At 43.2% G+C, this 18,941-nt stretch overlaps 1 protein-coding gene across 6 annotated transcripts in view; it reads right to left on the bottom strand.

Moving 5' to 3' along the window:
- Nucleotides 1-18,941, bottom strand: part of MIDEAS (mitotic deacetylase associated SANT domain protein) — a 92,767-nt gene that overhangs the window by 62,577 nt on the left and 11,249 nt on the right. For 3 of the 6 annotated variants that reach the window (XR_002302040.3, XM_020810167.3, XM_020810165.3), the window contains exon 1: nucleotides 10,780-17,214. The exons of 1 other annotated variant lie outside the window; for it this stretch is intronic. The gene's annotated coding sequence lies outside the window, so the exon portion shown is untranslated. Of the gene's footprint in view, nucleotides 1-10,473; nucleotides 10,549-10,779; nucleotides 17,215-18,941 lie in introns of those variants that run through there. 2 more of the 6 variants (XM_072986204.2, XM_078391094.1) reach the window with 2 other exon arrangements.

Below are 18,941 nucleotides of genomic sequence, written 5' to 3' on the forward strand. Positions count from 1 at the left end.
TCGTGCATTTAAAAGTGTCTTTCCACAGGCAGTACAGACCAAATCCTTGGTAGGATTCACCAATGGAATGAGTGAAGACTCATTCACAGAAGCCAGGTGGAATCCTAGCAAGACAAAACCCATGTGCGTACGTAGGTGATTTTTGGATTCAAGAATATTGATGTTTGGCCTCTTCTGGATTAAGACTGCATTATCCCTTAACGTGCAGTCTAGGTTGTTGCTTGATTTTACGTGGACACTTGAGATGACCTAAGTGGCAAGACACCTTTTCTTCTAGCTTTGGCTAGTTCACCACCTACGGCTCTTCCAATAGGCTTTCCTGGCCACACAGATCCTTCCAGCTGGACTACTGTGATACATTTTATTTGCAAATACCCACGAAGACAATATAGAAGCTTCAACTAACATAAAATGTAGCTACCAAAATTCTAACTGATTCAGCCAAACAAAACTGGTTCAGCTAAGCAAAAGTTATTGCTGCTCTTCTGAAGTAACTGCATTGTTTGAGCATTTTATTCTAATCTCAGTTCAAAGATATTGGTACTTCAAAGTCTAAAACTTCCTGGGGCCAAAATTAGTGTCTCTTCCCATATATAGCCCATGCCTTGCGGTCTTCAGACGAGGCCCTTCTACAAGTAGTACATTCCTTACTGAAGGTGTCTTATCTAGGGCCTAAAAAGTGCACCATTTTGGAGCGGCATCTGACTCTGTTTTTGTTTTATAATCCTTTAGCTCAGTGCTCCCGAACCATGGGTAACTCAGATATTCCTGGACTGCAACTCCCAGAAACCCCAGCCAGCACATCTGGCAATGAAGGTTTCTGGAAACTGTAGTCCAAGAACACACATGGGTTAACCAAAGCTGGGAACCATTGCTTAGCTCATATCTGAATATTACTTTCTGCATGAATGACAGAAGTATTAAAATACTATATTAAAAAGTTTAGTCTGTTCCTTAACTATTCAACTGTTATATCATTTAAAAAAAATAAAAATTAAAACCAGCAGTTTCACCTGGACAAAAATATACGAGTTTACAGTTTCTTCATTTTCACTTGAACAGCACTGTTGTCATTCCTTTCAACTTCTTCAATATGTTCTAGCAACTGATATGTTAGAGAGAGGAACATCAGTATGGCATTGCAGGTCAAAGTAAGAACAAATGTGACTCAGAAGGTGGCTTTCAGCCAAGTGTCATACAGAAGGGCTCTCCACTTTTAAAACGATATGTCACTGCAATTTATTGTCTCTTATCCCACACCCTTTTCAAGGAACAACTGCTCACCAACCCAGTAAAATTGTTAGTGCTGCTTTTTTTTAATGGGTTCTGGCTCTCTCTTTTTTTCTGGACACAGTAATTAAATGAAGGCATATCATTGTGCATCCCTATAAAGTCACTCTTAGAATCAGGACTTGGAAGTAATCAAGAACAACACTGCAGAAACTGTAGAAGATATTACTGGAGGGGATTAAGAGGGAAACAGAATGATTATTTAATAAAAAATGATAGGAGTATTTGACGAAGTTAGACAGATATTAGAGAATGACTGTGATTTGGGAAAAAAAGACTGAAAAACATCTTATTGCTCAGTTTAATGATTTCTGAAAAAACCACATGAATATGAAAATGATTTCTGAAAAAACCACATGAATATGCAAACTTAAGGTTTCTTAAATCAGTTGCTGCAGAGACCTTTCATTCGAAGGCATACAGAGGAAAGAAAACAGCAGTCATTTGTGAAAGGAAATTGCAGATGTCCAAACTAGGTAGATGAGCAGGGGCTTTCTAGAAAATAGGGAAGCAACACAGCCGATTTCACTTCAGCAAAAGTAGATCTGTGGCATTTGTTTTGTCTCACTGCTTGATGTTACAGAAATCACACTGACAAATGCGACATGCTACAGTGAGCCATGAGTATTACTTATTGTTATGAGAAACACTGCAATTAGAGCTGCCTCGTGTATGGATAAGTAGGATCAAGAGACAGTACTCGACAATTTTGCACAAATGTACACATTCCTTCCTTCTGGAAACAAGTTATTTGCTAACGATTAATAGAGCTGTTAACTAGGCTATTTTAGGCTCTTTTCTTTGCAGCTGCCAAGAAGGTAGTTGCTAGCAACAGTAAACCGTGTTTATGCCAGCCATGCAGGAACTGCAGTCGGTCTTGGAAATAACACAGAGCTGGCCAGAAGTTCTGCCTGTCCTAGTATTCCTAGAGCTGCTACAACACTGCAAGAGCAAAATAAACTGACACAAATGAGCTAACAGAGGAAGCTAAAAATGATTATGTTTTAAATGTTTCATTTTATTGCATGAAAAATGTAACTTTGCAGAAACTCGGTGAGAGTACCCGCATGCCAAAGGTCATCTTTGCTCCCCTTTGTACTTTCCACTGTAGTGCAAATTCAGTATCTGGGCCAAGGGTGAAAAACAGGGCAAGCTGAAGCTTGCACACTAAGAGATTAGAATTTGAAGGCTAAGCAGATTCACTATTTGCACAGGGCGTTCTCCCATCTCTCTCTCTCTCTCTCTCTCTCTCTCTCTCTCTCTCTCTCTCTCTCTCTCACACACACACACACACACACACACACACACACACACACACACACACACACACACACACACACACACACACACACACACACACACACACACACACACACACACACACACACACACACACACCACTACAGCAATAAAGTAAGACCAAAAGGTGAAAAGAGCACACACAGATTAGAATTGTCTTGGAGAAGGGCTATAATTCAGTGCTGGAGAGCCTGGCATCTCCAAGTAGGAAAGGAAAATAGTAAAACCCCTGGTGCTCTTGGTCTTCCATTCCCTGCAACCTTAGGCAATAAAGCCAGCATTGACAGATGTTTGGAGCTGCAGTTCAATAATATCTTGGAGGCTGCAGTCGTCCACCTGTCCCCTAAAAAGCCACTGCCCGACAGTGTAGACAACACTGAGGCAGATGGATATGGTTCTAATGTGATATAAAGCAAGCACTAGTGCATGTTACAGAAGACACTTTGGAGCCTTACATTACAACACGTCTATGTATATACTCAAAAAGAACTCCAACTGAGTCCAGTGGGATTTATTCCTAGGTAAACAATTTCAGCTGCGGGAAACAAAACAAAACCAAAAGCAAAGTGTGCTGCTTATATACCACCCCATGGCACTTAAATAACTCTCTGGGCTATTTACAATTTATTTATGCAGGTTACACATTGCCTCCCCCCTCCCCTAAGCGTGGCCGTCAACTGATTGATCTCAGAAAGATGAAAAGATGAGTCAATTAACTCAAGTCCATCGGGACTGAGCTCAGGTTGTGAGCAGGCTCTTGGCTGCAATACTGCAGTTTCACCACTGTGCCACGAGGCTCAAAACTTTTCATCACCTGAATGATGAAAAGTGACACTTCTAGTATTGATATTCATATTATATACCCAGCACAAAAGTATCTAATATTCTAATTAAATATAAGCAGCAGTTCAGGACTGCTTCAAACAATCTTACAGAAGGTAGGAGAAAAATGCACTAGCTGTAGAATCTTGGGCAAGAACTATACATTTTATATAACTGCCTGATTCATACATATGAACCTTTACATTAAAGTTGGATGTGGGGCTGTCCCCCGCTTGCAGGCTGCCCAATGCTTGGAGGTGCCCAGCTACGACTGACAGCACTGGAGTTGGGACAGCCTTGCCCACTTGCCATAAAGGGGGGGGGGGAAGAGTCACCCCATCCCAGCCAAAACGACACTGTCAAGTGGCCAGTGCCAAGGTTGCATGGCATTAGCCAGGCATCGATGCTGTTTTAGCTTCCGAGGTGGCTCCAGTTTTGCCACATGACAAGCCCCAACCCCAAAACCATCAGTAGCTGGTAAGCCTCCCAGCCAATACACTCTTTTTAAAACTGCACAACGCCTTGCATCATATTCAGGCACAAAGTATACAGGACAGTAACCACTTCTGAGTACTCTATACTTGGATAACCCTGAAGTTCATTGCAAGTTGGAGTCAACTTGACAGCACATAACTATTATCACCTAACATACTGGGGACCGGAATCTTGCACTACTGACAGCTAGTATAGGGTAGAGGTTAGTGCTGGACTGGGAGCTGAGATAGCCAAGCTCAAGTCCTCACTGAGCCATCAAACTCACCAGGTAACCAAGGATCAGTCATCTTGTATCACTTGATGTCTTTTTCTAATTCCTTCACTACCTCTAAAGTATTGAGAAAACTTTGAAAGTAGTGAGAAAACCACTTTGAACTCAGCCAGAAGAAAGGATGGGTGTGTATCTCATTAATGGATAAACAGATTTATGTAGCACAAAGATTAGTATGGTGTGATGACAAATGTATGAAATGTAACAATGGAAGAAAAGAAGGGTTCTTGCCAAAGTAGCTCATCAGAAAGAAAAAATTACTAGCAAAAGGGGCAAACATATCCTACAAATGTAGGAGCTAAAAAATAAGCTTATTAACAACTCCCAGTTGCTTTTGTTATTGATTCTATTTCTTTCCATTCTTCCTGCATCAATTTACTTGTATTCAAGCAGTTGACTACCAGAGATTTAGCTCTTTGGCTCATCACAAATGGACAAGACACCCCACTAAAGAACATAACTGGCATTATACTGTACTGCAAAAATTAAGCACTATTAATTTCCACTTCTTTCTAACAGAAGACAGTTCTAAAGGGAGAGAACAGGCCTGAATTCTCATATATCATGTTGCAAGTCTTTTGACATCTTTGATACCAACAAATGTTTATGGCATCCATGTTTTGGACAATAGTCCATTTCATTATTTATAATAAGTTTTATCTTGTATCAGTAGAGGACTGTGTGTGTAAAATGCAACTGAAAGTTTAAAATGCTCTAACAACCAAACATCGTTAAGCTAATTAACATGTGTAGTGAGATAAAATTTCACATCAGTCTGGGCATCAACACAGCCTTGTGAATGGTTGCTGACTGTTCCGCATAAAGGCAATTCAACCTGCACACTAAATTTTCACATTTCATTTTGTTGTGATCTCATTACTGTACTTAGTTTTCCGTACAGTGTCTCCATGCATGCGTGAATGCATGCATACAAACCACAATACATTCCTACCACAGCATATCTGACACCCCAGACTCTTAACTTACTAAACTTCATGCCACGAGAAATCTAGTAGCCTGCAGCCAATGTTTCTGCTGCAACACAGTAGCATGCCTTTCCAGAACTTGATGAAAACAGTTGCATTAAAAACTATGCTGCAAGCAACATGCAGAGGTTTGCTGTTGTTGATAGGTGCCATCCAGTTGCTTCCGACTTATGGTGAACTTATCAATGAATGATCTCCAAAATGTCCCGTCCTCAACAGCCCTGCTTAGCTGTTGCAAACCCAAGGCTGTGACTTCCTTGATGGAGTCAATCTACCTCATATTTGACATTCCTCTTTTCCTGCTGCCTTCAACTTTTCCCAGAATTAGAGTCTTCTCCAGTGAATCTTGTCTCCTCATGATGTGCCCAAAGTATGACAGCCTCAGTTACATCATTTTTTACACCAGAGATAGTTCAGGATTGATTTGATCTAGGACCCCCTTGTTTGTCTTTCTGGCAGTTCAAGGTATCGGCAAAGCTCTTCTCCAGCATGGTATTTCAAACTAATCAATTTCCTTCCTATCAGCTTTCTTCACTGTTCAGCTTTCATACCTGTACATAGTAATTGGGAATACAAGAGTATGGATGACCTTGGTCTCGGTCTCCAATTAAACATCTTTACATTTGATGACATTTTCTAATTTCTTCATTGCTGAGTCTCAGCTTTCTTCTGATTTATTGGGCATTGTCTCAATTTGATGACTGAATCAAGGTACACAACATCTTTAACAATTTTAATTTCTTCATTGTCAACATTAAAGTTGTCTAATTCTTCAGTAGTCATGATTTATGTCCTACCCTCTATGTATTTTGGATACCATAAAAATTATTTCTACCTTCATAACATTGGAAGGAATCAGCTGATGGGAAGCAAACAATGTTATATAATGAAGTGGTAGCACAGCTGGATTATATAAGATAAAAATGATTTTTCACTACTTGAAGGATATGAAGTCAAAAAGACTTTCCAGTTAGCTATGTAATTTCTTTCTATTTTACATTACATGTTTACGAACTGTGTTAAAAAGCATGAAAAGACAACATCAGCTTTGTAAACTTTATATATCAATTCCTCTACAGTTTATCCAGCCTTTTATAAAAACAGAAGCAAACAAAACAAAACAAAAACCTACAAGGTTTACCTGTTAGCAGCAGGTGAATATTCCAGCCATGTGAGAAACTGCACAAGTTGGTATAAAGGAATATGGTTTTTTACTTTGTGCCTGAAATCATGAACTCTCAACATCACAGAAATCTGAAAAGTACTCACATTTAAACTTTATTCTCCCTTGAACGCCTATTCAAAACATAGCATGTTAGGTAAAATTCAAGATTTTTAAAGAATATTTAAACTATCAATACAAATTACAGCTCAACTGCTCATATATGACAACCCCAATCAAGTTTAGGTTCGTTACTTTACCTCACTCCTATGGGCTTATTTGTGATGTTAATGTATTCCCAACTCTGCATTTCAAAAATAATTAGGTAGACAAATGTCTCATTACTGTGGCATACAGAAATGTGAACTGACTGAGGAAGCAATTCCCACCCAGGACAAATTTAGTTCTGTATTTCTGGCCAGTTCAGATGGAATTCTCCAAGCAGTCCTTCTAGAGAACTTTTATAGAGCTTCCAAAATACAACATCAGGAAAATATTTTTCTTTATTTGTATTTGTTTATTTAATTTACTTCTACCCCCACCTTTATCCCAAAACTGAAGCTGAAGTAGCCACTTATTTTTTTAGGTCTAAAATTATATTTTAACACTTTATCAATAGATAAACATACTGTCTGGTCCATTAATTACCAGTTTTCCTTCTGCAATATTCTGGATACTTCACCTACAAACCTACACAATTAACATGCTGCACTCAAACATGTCTTTGTCTTCAAGTAAGTAATCTCTACCACCTTCGCACAAATCCATTCATTTCAGTCCACACTCCTTCATCCCCAAGCTTCACAATGCAAGAAACAGGTGGGCTGCATCCACCTGCACTTTTTGATTATGCCCCAATAATTTTACTGAGATGGAAACCCATATAAGCTTCCATTGCTGCAATGATGAATCAATACAGTGTCTTTGTCAGGAAATGCAAGAATGACAACAAAAACAACTAAAATCCATGACTTAAAAGACATACTTTGCGGGGAGTATTAGAATTATGCAAATCATAGGCTGACACAGCAGTAAGTCACAACTTCCTGAAGTGAGGTACACAGCCCTCTGAGTGGCATGGGCAGGGATGTGCATCAGCACAAAGATGAACAGGTAAGAGGTGACCACCATACTGGATTAAAGCAGCATGAACAGATAAATACCACCAATCACCCAGAACTCAAGGGAGGCCCTGAGTTGGGACAGAAAGGCAAGTCATGGTTTTTTGCACTAGAAACCAGCCCAAATTTATGCACACTAACACCCCACTGTTTTTTCCACTCAAAATATCATCTTCATGGTTCAGTACTTTCAAACACACATGCTATAGGCTGGTTCTCCCAGTTGCTGCCACAGCACATCGCTGGGACACATACAGCTGTGCTCTTCCATCTTTCCAGACTCTTATCAACCACCCACACAGCAAGACAGGCTGTCATTAAGTTCATTCTTTAGTAACAAGATGCCTGAAACCTGTGGAGTTTGCAATAACTCTATTCCTTCTCCATGCAGTGACAGTTATGAAGGCTTCCATTATGCTCTTCCTCATTCCCAGCAAATGGATCAACACCAAAGAGAGAGATACAAAATCATTGCTACTGCAATCCAATGACCTGGGAGTAAGCCTTGCTGAAATCTGTATGCGTGCAAGATTGAACTGCAAGTATTATGGAACAAACAGCTCTTGATTCTACTGCTCCTCTGCCCAGACTAATTATATTAGCCTGGAAATAGTTTTGATTCAATTAAGGAAGGAGTGCAGAATATGAAATAGTTTTTAAAGGCGTTTGTACACCACTCACACTGCCCATCAAAGTTCCAATCATTCATTTCATCAGATCATACTCTTAAGAAAGGAAGGCATATCTTCAAAGCAGAACTCAAGATCTCACATAATAACACTGAAACTTTCTTCGACCAGGTCTCCAGCAACTCAGCATGTCTATTTCTCAACCTTCGCTCTGAGGCTACAGGTGGCAAGAGCAAGATCAGGATTTCTTCCACAAAAGCTTATTCTATGTTATTCAGCGACCTAAGGCTCTGTGGGATAATAAAAAAATAACCACTGTTTTTATGATTAAGGGACCAGGACTTTCCAAGTTGTTTTGACTACAACTCCCATAATCCCTAATTGTGTTGGCTGGACTTATGGGATATGCAGCTCAACAGATGTGGAGGTGTGGTTAGATTTGGTCTCACTTTAGCAGAAATGGTATAAGACACAACATTCTGGCATTTTTGTACAAGGCCCACCTCACAAGTTCAAATTTAACACTGCTATCAACTACTCAATAAGTTCTACAGGAAGACAAATAACATGCAGTTTCCATATGTATCCCTTTGTCTGCTCTTTATTAACAGTAGTGCAGAACCAATTAAATGCAACGAGTGATTTCAAACTCAGTATCAGGCAGAAGCAAGTTATCCAGCCACAAAAACTGCAGAGATAATACATTTGGCCACTCATTAATTTAAAAACTCCTCCCTCCCTAAAGAAAAAATAATAGAAGAAGAAAAAAAGGAGGAAAGAGAATCTTGGAATGTAATTGTATCTATCAGAAAGTACGGTCTGCAACAATGTACACTCTGTTGGAGCACAGAGGATGAATACCAGTAAAACAGCATCTGACTTTGCCTTCGCTCTCTCTGATCTACCATGAAACAGATTTGGCTGGAAGCTGCCTGTCTCAGAGCCAAGGCACACGCACATTTCTCTGATACAAGAGTGTCAGGTACAAGAACCAATTAGGCCCTCCAGTTAATAGCAAAGCTCCCATCGATTTTCCACATGAACCAGAACAACTTGAGTGATGTCACCGGCCACAGCTATGCCATACACCCTTGGCCAGTCACTGTGGCTGTAATGTAGAAATATCTTTCAACATTACTGCTACTTCTGCAATCCAACAACTAGCTGGAACAAGAAGAGATCGCAATTTGGGAAGGGGGGGAAGGGTGGCAGCTCAGAAATCTAAGTAGCACCTGGATCCTTTTCTCAAACTCCGTTCTCGTTCTCTTGAAACCTCTTAAACACAACCGGATCCACACACACACACTTGCCGGAAAAGTTAATGACAGAAATCATTCTACAGGTGCGATGAGGACGTAGTAACTAAAGCAACTCAACGACGATAAGGGTTTCTTTTTCTTTTTCTTTTAAGGAATAACCCCTTCCACGTCTCATACAAAGCACCTACCCTTTAGAGATACGAAGGCAGAAGAAGTACATGCACAAATACAACTTTAAGGTTCAGGGCGGAGCTATCGGAAGATGAAGGAGAGGGACTTTTTCTGGATCCACTCAAGTCTAGCAAATAAGGCATTGCAGCCCACAAACAAACGTGGAATAAAGCGCCCGATGGTGTTCCTCAGAATACAGGAAAATCTGTACCAGGAGCTGCAAGACGCCGAGAGTTAAAAGGAAAGGCTTGTCTCTCCGGATTCAACTCATCTCCTAACCAGGGCGGACAAGGCAGACTGCGCGGGGGTGGGCCACTCGAAATCAGGAAGTGTTGCATGGCCTGTGCCTCTTCTTTGACACAAGCCACAGGTTAGAAATCCGACGACCCCCCCCACACACACACACTCTTATTTCCTCCGACTGAACGATCACAGGATTAAAGTGCTTTATAGGCACGCCGGGGGGGGGGGGGAGAGGGGAGATGGTGGGAGAAAGCAAAGGGTTTTAAACTCGGGACGTGTTCCAGAAAACGTGCCTTTGAGGTCCCGACGGAGTTAGCGAGGTCCCTCTCCCTGGATTTCCCCCTCCAGCCCCCACTCGCGGGCAAAGCCGGGGGAGGGGAAGGGGGGTTTTAATCTTAGGCCGGCTCAGCCCGTGGGCCGCCCGTGGGGGGAAAGGCAAGCCTTGCCTCCTTCCCGAGCAGCAGAGAGCGACCTGCGTAGCTGCACAGATAAGAGCCGCGCAACGCGGGCCGCCGCCGCCTGCAGACGCAGGGAAGCCCGCAAAGAAAAGTTTGCCCGTCCTCGCGTGCCGACCCTCCTTGCCTTGCGAAGCCTCTCGGGGCTGCCGCCCTCTCCGCCTCGCTCCGCAGCTGCTGCTTGTGTCGCACCGGGAAAACACCCGGAGAAAACGCGCGCACCCGCCGAGGCCCGCTGGGCTCTGCAAGCGCGGCCGAGGCGCCCCTCACCTCCCCCTCGTTCCCACGCCCCACAGGAAAGCCCGGCGAGTCCCCAAGGCTCCGCTCGGCTTCACTTCCCCTTCGGTCTCCCACGGGTGGGGGGGGGCTGGGCAGGGGGGTTCGCGCAGGCAAGGCGACACCCACTGATCCGCTGCTCTCCACAGGCGCTCTCTCTCTCCCCCCCCACACACCCGGGGGGGGGGGCGAAGGCAGGAAGTTTCTTTGCAAAAGCCCGCCGTCTCGTGCAGCCGTGGCCCGGACCTCGCGCCCCCGCCGGTCCCTTCCTCCGCCCCGAAGCCCTGCAGGGTACAGTACCTGCCTCGCCGGATCAAGACCGCCGGAGACCACGGCTCGCTCCTCTCTCCGCCAACCACACGCTGCCGTAACAGGATTGCAAGTCTCTGAGTCACAGATTTGAGATCACACTTTGGGAAACAGGAGGAGGAGGAGGAGGAGGAGTGGGAGTGGGAGGGAGAACGAGAGCGAGCAAACCCCCAGCGACGAAGGCGGCCACCAACTACTGCAACTGCAGCAGCAGCAGCAGCAGCGACAGCGGCGGAAGCTGGCTCTTCTCTCCCTCTCCCCCCGCGCGCGCTTTTTTCCCCCTCTGCGAGCGGAGCGATTGCACAACTCCCGGCAAGGAAATGTGGAGCAGCCTCCTGCAGAAGGAGAAAAACACATACGCACATCGGCTCTGCAACAGAAGGAAAACCAGCTCTTCCACTTCATCAGCACAACCGCCTCCTGCTCCGGCTCCCCCGCCCGACAGCAGGCCGAAGTCCCGCCCGTTTCCTGTTGCCTTATTAGGAGAAGAAACTCTCCCCCTCCTCCTCCTCCTCCTCCTCCTCCTCTTTAATAACCATCCCGTGGAGCTCCACACTCTGGGTGGGTGAGCGAGAGAGAGAGAGCCTGGAGCTCGCCCGTCCCTCCCAAGTGCTTGGCTGGCGGGGCGGCCCAGTTGCTCTGGCACGTATTCGCAACCTCGCGATCAGGCTCGCAAGGTCAGGGGGAAGAGCGCGATCACGTTACTGGAAACAGTGGTTTGCCCGGAATAGGGCTGACTTACTTTCACCCGGAGCTTGGAGAGACTTTTGCTTTGGCCTCTCGCTTTTCGAGGCTTCGCCGGGAAATCATGCGTGTGCCCGAGACGCGTTGGGCTACAAACCAATGCTGATCAGAAATGTAAAAAAAAAAAAAAAACTTCAATAACTCGACGGTGGTGAGAAGGGAGCGCGGGGGGGAAAAACGCGGGAGAGAGTCAAATTGGCAGCCCATCAAATTACGTCCCCCAAAACTGACAGGCAGCACAAATCCTGGAGGGGGTTTTGCAGCACCCGATGCGACCACCACCCCACCGGGACCCCGAAACGCCCAGTCCGGATCCTGATCCTAGGCAAGCGCGTGCCCCGTAATTCGTCTTGGGTCAGCCTAAGAAGTGTGCCTGTCCCGGATTGCGGGGGCACCCGTCCTCCTGATCCAGGCACACAGGATCGGGTTTATCTGCCTTGTGCAGACCTGTGCGCGCGAACGCACAGAAACAAACGACAGCCTCTTCGGTGTGCACGGATGTCCCGGGAAGCTTCGGGAGGGCCGCTGCAGTTTTAAGGCTGCAAACCTTGTGCAAACTTTTAAGGGGTGTGTGGGATCACATGGAATTCAACGCGACCTGCTTCTGATGTGACGTGCATAGGATGGCTCGGTCCCCGTTGTTGTTGTTGTTTTTCACCTTACCCACCGACTCGAACAGCTGCGCCCGGGTAGGCGGGAGTTCACAAAATATAGGACACAAGACGCACCAGCGGGCCAGAGTAAAAGAAAAGGAATAAAAGCCCTGGATAAGAGAGCCAGGCCTCTCCTAGCTGCTGCTTTGGCATGACTCATCGGCTGTTCTTGTGCAACAGCATCAGCTCCTGTCTGAGAGGGCATGAAAGGCAGCTATTGATAACCACGGCATTCGCAAGCTTTCAGTTCCCCATCATAACACCGTCTTCCTCTCGCCAGCTCTCAGGAAGCAATCTGCATTTCTCCCTCCCTTCCCCACTCTCAATTTGCATCTAAGACAGCACCGGAGCTCCTGCAACAGACGGCTTTTACTACGTGCATTTGCAGAAAGAGTGCAACAAGAAGATAAGGCGCTACCCGCAAAACATTTGCGCGGGAGGGGAAGGGAAGGGTCTCACAGCTCTCGCCTGCTGGTTCAGGGAAGGCCAGAAACCACCACCACCACCACCATCCTGGCCAGCAACGACAACCTGAGAACAGCTGGGCAGGAGTGGCCCCATGTACCATCTTACAGCTGCATTTGCCACATTCCTTGTAGGGGGAAGTGCCAAACATTAATGCTCAGCGATTTGACTGTATGTAGTCAGGAGGTCTCTAGAGCTCGTTTAAGCAAATCGTGCACTGGAAAATTCAGTATTATGGAGCCAGCATAAACACAAGTTAGGAAAGTTCAGAAAAGGCTGCACTTGGGAATTTATAATCAGTAAATGAATAAGGAAATCTCAGACCAAGAACATACGATTATCTACCAGTAGGCTCCAGGACAATTACTGGTGGACTGCCTGGTGCTTGCTTGGATTCTTGTAGATAATACAGGGTAAGATGGAGTTTGATGGGATCCAGCAAAGCACTTTTCATATTAGTTGTCTGAAACTTTTTTTTTTTTTTGCACATCTTGCCAATATATTCCACTCATCCACATATATAGACGCGTTTCAATCGAGGATGACTTTAATGTATCTGACGGACTGTAGTCCTTTAAAGTTCATGGCACAGAAATGTGTTGGCCGTAGAAGTTGTTGCAAGACTCCCAGCTGCATTGGCTGCAACAGAGGGAACATGGCTACCAAGTTGTTGAGCACGGAGAGTGAATGCCCACAACCCCTTTCGTTAACACACCTTAGTTAAGCCATAACTTTAGGGAACCACTTCTTGCCCTGTCACTTAACAGCACATCTGTAGATTACAGGTATACTCATAAAAAGAAATAATTGCAGAAGACCACAAAAAAAAAAATTAAAGCCAGCACACAAAAGATCTGTTCAACCTAGTACTGTCTTCTCTGGCAGTCAGAGGAGTTTCCCAGCTCTGTAACTAGATAACATATAGTGAGTGATACAAGACCCTGGCCATGACATTAGACAAGGAAAGCATGTGCTGCATGTACCCTATAGTTCTTTTAACACACATGGTGTCCTTGCTCTCTCTCTCTCTCTCTCTCTCTCTCACTCACTCACTCACTCACTCACTCACACAGAGAGAGAGAGAGAGAGAGAGAGAGAGAGAGAGCACAACCACAATGTAAAAATATAAAGTGAACCTGGCAAAACCTTTCAAATTGCAGTGACAAGCAATTGTATCTGAGACTTTTCTTGGATCAAAGCCACTTTTTACAACCAAACCTTCCAGCAAGTAAAATGAGACAAAGGAGCTGCACGCCTTACAAAAAAAAAACTTAAACCCTCTATTTCTACCTTAATCTGAGTGTCAAAAAATATCATGCTTTCAGGGGGAAAAACTTTAACAATTACTTGCTAATAGAAAACTATTAAAGTTCATGAAGCAACCAACATGAATTTGACACAACTCCAGGAAGCAGTGGAAGACAGGAGGGTCTGGCATACTCTGGTCCATGGGGTCATGAAGAGTCAGACACAACTAAACGACTAAACAACGACGACAAGAAAACTGTGTTTGCAGATCTACCATAATTTACAGTATTGCTCATACAAGAGCTTATGGGGATTGTTTTATGAGTAAGTATTTTCCCCTACTTTCACTCATGCAGAAATCAAGTCTGAACACATGCAAACAAGATCTACAGAAAAGGGCTCAAGAAAGTACAGACAGTACTTCTATGTTAATTACTCTAAATCAAACATTAAGTCCTTTTCAAGAAAACTGTATCTTTAATTTCAGGTTATTTTTCTCTTTTTCAAATGTAAAAAGAAAGGCAAGCTTAACAACTAAATGTTTTACCACTGTGGATAAACAATACTGTACTGGATACAGATATCAGAGCCAAAGAGGAGTCAATCCTATTTAAAACAAGTTTTCATACAGTTTTGATGGAGTGTGTGCTGATCTCGCAATTTTCACTATGAGAATGGGAAAATAAATTGTTTGGACATAAGAAAAGACAGCTCCTTAAGAAAGCTGATATTAAAACTATGTTTAGCTTAAAGCCATTGCACAGTTTCTCCCTGCCATCAGATGCAGAAACACACAGAATATACAGAGACATAAAACAAGAATTCTCACCTAACTGCTAACAGCTATAGCAAACACACAAATATGAATCCAGTCTCTTTATTCTATCAGTGGTTCTCTAATAACACACCTCAGTATTTCAGGCAAAGGATGCTCTTAAATTTATTAGATGAATCTGCCTCTGTGCACTAAGATAATCTTTAAAAACCCACCTTCTTTTTCATGCACTCTCTGCAGTGGATAGTTATATGAGAGAGAGAAAGAGCACAAGGCTTTTTCAGTGGTGGCACTGAAACAATGAAACTCCTTAATTTCACTTTATGTTATTGGCTGGTTATTAAGCACCAGGTCAAAATACTGCTATTTCACAGGGCCTTGGGTATGAACAAATTTAAGTGTTAGTGCTAATGTTCTACACTGGTTGCACTAGACTTTGATGAAAAAAAATATTTTGTGTTCTCGAAGACTTTCACAGCCAGGATCCGATGGTTGTTGTAGGTTTTTTGGGCTGTTTGGCCATGTCATGGAAGTTTTTCTTCCTAATGTTCCGCCAGTCTCTGTGACCGGCATCTTCAGAGGACAGGAGCTAGAATTCTGTCTGGGTTCTGATGTGGTGTGTGGGATTGTTGAGTATTTGTAGTTGTGCAATCAGCTACAAATACTTCAAGAATACAATTTTTTATTTTGTTATTTTTATTCCATGGTATTGCTTTATTTTGCTTCTAGGAAAACTGTAAGTATGGATCAAACAACAAGATGGAGAATTCTTAAGTTGCCCTATTTTAAAAACAAGAGTCTACCACAGTCCTACGTAGATGGGGCTTACAAGCCAATTCAAGTAACAATAATTTTGTAGACTGTAGAGCACAAAGTCAACAAAACAATAACAAAATATTGTAGCACTATTAAGACTTATAAAATTGTTTCAAGATGAACTTTTGTGGATCCAATCAATTTCCTGAGCCACATGATATTTTAACATCTTTTGTCTAAAGTAACATTTATGAAAGAGTGATGTTTCATTTGCCAGAAACTTCAATAAGCCAAGTTTGAAAAAGTTTCACTGAAAGTTATACTTTAAAGAATCATTTCTGAGTATATCACTATGTATATCACTATGTCCTGTCAATATATTAGCCTCCCCAAACTGGTACGTTGTCTACCTAATCATATTACTAGACTTTCAGATCCCTTCTGTACAGTATAAGCAACAAACATGCAACTGGAAAATGACTCTGATATTAGTTATTCAGAAAGCTTTCAAAAGGAGAGCATTGTCCAAATAAATTATGTCATATAATACTATACACGTTCCCCAGAGAAAAGTATATTTCCAATCCTGCTCTTCCTCCTCCATTTCATCATGAAACTGGGGCCTAAAGAACAGGTGATCCTCTGACGTGGTTAAAGCTAAGCAGATCGGTGTCTAAATCACCATACTACTGTATAAGCTGCTCAGTGGCTTCAGGAAAGAGATGCTAGCATAGTCTACTCCTACAGTTACTAATTAGAGACTAATGATATGTGACAAGCAAATGCTTAAATCTCTAACATTGTTTTTATTTTTTTACTAAGAGTAGCACAGGAATATAAGAGTGGAGAAATTGGTAGGAAGAGCGGAACCGGAAGTATCTTCCTGTTGACCCCGGCCAGCTCGCAATCTCGTAACATATTTTGTAAGGACAGAAGGGGCTGGCCCCTCTTAAGGAAAAGCCCCTTGGAGCAGAGAAAGGTTAAGTGAAGAGAGAAGGAGTTTTCCAAACAAGAAAAAAAGGAAAGAGGACATAAAACCTGATGGCTCAAAAGTTGCACTTCAGAATTTAAAGATGCACAAGATTAGTTTTACAGTGGTGCCTCGCTAGACAGTTACCCCACATGACAGTTTTTTCGCTAGACGTTGACTTTTTGCGATTGCTATAGCGATTCGCAAAACAATGATTCCTATGGGGGAATTTTGCTGGACAATGTTTGGTCCCTGCTTCGCAAACCAATTTTCGCTAGACAACAATTTTGACAGCTCCCTCCGTGCTCGCAAAACAGGTGTTTTCAGGATCTAAGCTTCGCAAGACAGCTATTTAAACAGCTGATCAGCGGTTTGTAATTGGCTTTCCTATGGCCAATCTTCGCTAGACAATGACGATTCTTCCCCATTGGAACACATTAAACAGGTTTCAATGCATTCCAATGGGGAAATGCTTTTCGCTAGACGATGATTTCGCTGAACAGCTATTTCAGTGGAACAGATTATCATCGTCTAGCGAGGCACCACTGTACTATCATGAAGGGATGATGTTTAACTGGGAACCATTTTGTGTCCATGAACAAGCTCCATACTGAAAAACTTTGTACGTTTTTAACTTCTGTTGCTAAATCCTTACTGGTTTCAATACCACATCCATCCATCCATCCATCCATCCATCCATCCATCCATCCATCCATCCATCCATCCATCCATCCTTCCTTCCTTCCTTCCTTCCTTCCTTCCTTCCTTCCTTCCTTCCTTCCTTCCTTCCTTCCTTCCTTCCTTCCTTCCTTCCTTCCTTCCCTCCCTCCCTCCCTCCCTCCCTCCCTTTGAATGGCCCCCCACCCACCCCTTTCTTTCTCATAGCACAGGACATCTCCTAGGGCAGGGGTGGCAAAACTTCAGCTCTTCAGATGTTTTGGACTGCTGCGCCCACAACCTTTTATCATTGACAACACAGGCTGGAGATTCTGGTTGTTGCAGTACAAAAAATCTGGCACACTAAAGGTCCACCACCCCTGTCCTAGGACCTAACTAAAATGAAGATAAACACATATCTGGGGAAGAAAAAAAAAAGGTGCTTAACAATGCTGCTTGCAAATGAAACTGACTGGGTGAGGAGAAGCAACCATAAAGTAAAATAGCAATCTCTCATCTCTTTTCTTAACCCTTCAAGGAAGAGGGAATCCTCAGCCAGAAGCTGCTGTAGTTCAATTTTTTCTACTGCTGGAGGTGGAGCTAAAGGAAGCATGAACTGCTCCTAACGACCTCCTCCTTGCTTGCACTAACCCTCTCTGAAGGATTGGGCCCACAATGCATGAGCAGCTTCCCCTGCTTGCTGCTTCCCCTGTTGCACCTCCTGGGTAGTACAGCTCATAGGGCGGGTCATAGAAAGTGCAGCCGCCTTCTCTCTTCACCCAGCTGCACTCTCCTTCCAAGTCGCTGTATGAAATGGAGGACATGAGGCTGTTGTGCTTTTAGTAGTTGTGAGAAAGAATATGTTTCAGCAGCCTTAGCAGTTTGCATTACTATTTGCAGCTGTTGAAATTGCCTTTGAAACAGCCATTGAAGTTAGAAGAACCTTGTGCCCTGTCCCTATTTCATGTATGTGGCCACCCTCCTTGTGAATGGCATGGGGGCAGAGACTAGGCCTAACTAGCTCCATCTTCCACGCCAGAGGTTGGTTCTCAGGAGGATGCAGAAGCAGGTCTAGCTGAGATACAGGTTTTTCACCCACTGCTGAGATGACACTGTCCCATAGTCCCTATATCTTACTGCCAGCTGCGACATTCTGTTGGTTATTTATCTTTATGTGTTACAGGCACTGTCGCAGTGAAATTTATACCCAACAATATCACTACAATTTTCATCTGGTAGTGGAACTACTTATTTTTGTTTATTTTTACTTTGCAATCTTGACTTCCTTAAGACCTACCGTAAATAATCAATAATTTCATCATCAAAAGAGAATGACTACAAATTAAATGATGCTTCTCAGATAAAGTTAGATTTTTGTTCGTACCATGTTTGGTCTTTGGTTCGCTGCAATAATTGGTGAGATATAACATAACTTTGAGAACCCCTGCTCCACACTATCCATTATTCTTTCAAAAGAAAAGCAGTAATGGGAAGCACTCAATCCAAATACGTTTTTAACATATTCTTAGTTAGGTCCTTATATTTATTTCCTTTTAGCTTGCATATAGCTTTTTCAGCGGTAATGCTAGTTTGGAATGTCCAAACCCATGCTTACACAGGCAAGACTGAAAAGCTTATTCAGCTTTTCTACCAGAAATGGATTTTTCAACATGATAATCTGCCACTGCCAAACAACTGAGGATAAGACTGTATAGGCAGCCCATCATTCTGGATTTTGCAAACCAAAAATCAAACCAGAAAATTATCTCACAGTCAACTGCTTAGAAACATGACCATTCAGTGGTTAGCTCATTGCAGATAAGGAACTACAGTATTGCTGTGAGAACATCCAGGTAATTTCTTCCAGGTAATTTCTAGGTGCAGT

This window comes from Pogona vitticeps, chromosome 1 (assembly GCF_051106095.1).
Source record: "Pogona vitticeps strain Pit_001003342236 chromosome 1, PviZW2.1, whole genome shotgun sequence".
NCBI classification, from domain to species: domain Eukaryota; kingdom Metazoa; phylum Chordata; class Lepidosauria; order Squamata; family Agamidae; genus Pogona; species Pogona vitticeps.